Source organism: Arachis ipaensis, chromosome B09, assembly GCF_000816755.2.
Source record: "Arachis ipaensis cultivar K30076 chromosome B09, Araip1.1, whole genome shotgun sequence".
Lineage (NCBI taxonomy): Eukaryota > Viridiplantae > Streptophyta > Magnoliopsida > Fabales > Fabaceae > Arachis > Arachis ipaensis.
The window spans coordinates 122,510,757-122,512,431 of NC_029793.2; positions in this window are offsets into that span (position 1 = coordinate 122,510,757).

Genomic DNA, 1,675 nt, shown 5'->3' on the forward strand with positions numbered 1-1,675 from the left:
GTATATCTTTATAATTTTAAAAGAATAGTAAAAGATAATTAGTTGTTATATTTTGATGATCACTTTTTGAAACTAATTTCATACTTACTTTATATTATAGTAGATAGTAACTCTATATAATGGTGGCTCTCATAAATGTCAATAGATACTTTCTGATCTTTTTTAGAGTTAATATCATCTAACTTATTATAGATAAGACTGAAAAAAGATTCGTTATTAGTATTGATGATAGTTGTTCTTGTATAATAACAATTTTGAGGTATATTTCGTGTTAGAAGGAATTGAACTTGTTTTTTCATTTTCAAAGAATATATATACTTCGGTAAGAAAGAAGAATACGGAGAGTAGATATCTCATATGTAAAAGACACTTTACACTCTGATACTCAAGTCAGTATAAGATGTATATGAAAATAAAAAAATAATTCAAATTTTAGAACTTACTCCTATTTAAAAATAAAAAATAACTTATATAAAATTTAAATTATAAATGACATTGATGTTATGACCATTTGATAATTAAATTAGTCATAATGATCATTAAATTTGTTAATTATAAACTTAGAATTAAGGCAAATAAAATCAAATTATTATTCGTCATGTATAATAAAAGACCATATTATTCTCATCATGCATAACGAATCAAATTGAGTTATAACTTAAATAACAGATTAATAGCTAAAGTTATATGAATTAAAATTGGGCTCTTGATACAATGAAAAAATAGTTGAAAAAGACCATAATATAAAATTACCCAAACAAAAAAAAAGTGACGACTTTAGAGCGAAAAATTAAGTAGACTGAATTATGCAAGTTTATTAAAAATGGTTATATATAAATTTTATACAATGTCTTTCTACAAAACAAAATTTAACTAAACACTCGTATCAGAAAAAATAAGTTTATGTTATTTCGTTACGTATTAAAATTTGTTACATATAAAATTTATGTTAATAGTATAAATATTAATAATGTAAATGATGATCAACGATTCATTAATCCAATATGCGAATGAATCCGATATAAATATAGCTATAATATATAGGGAAATTTTTTGGTGATCAAGATAATGGTGTTTAAAGTGGTCAAAGATTGACCTATAAATTAGAGGTTGACATGTGAAATGGTTGAATACAATGAGAATTATTTTATGAGTATACTTTTGTGAATTATGTTAAAAATGAAAAAGCTAAGTTATAGAAAAAAAAATATAAATACACGAAAGAAAACAAAAAAAGATAAAAAAAAGCCGTGAAATTAATAAAAATAAAAGTTTATATTTAAATCAATTAAATAAATATTTTATTTATTGAAATAAATAATTATAAAAATTATTACAAAAATACGTCTTCCAATTTTATCTCGTTTATATTGTAAACGATATAATTAAGAATATATTTTGTTGACACTGTAAACGAGATATATAAAATTTGAAAAAAATACACCTATCTCGTTTACAGTACAAACAAGATACATTTATAATTATCTCGTTTACATTAGATATCTGTATTTGTAAATATAAAATTATAATTTTTAAAAATAATAAAAATATTAATAATTTAATTTAGACTAATTTAAAAATAAAAATTGATATATTTTATTACTATTTAGATCAACTTTAATTAATTTATATCTCATTTAAAATTTAAAATTTAAATTAATAACTTCACTACTAT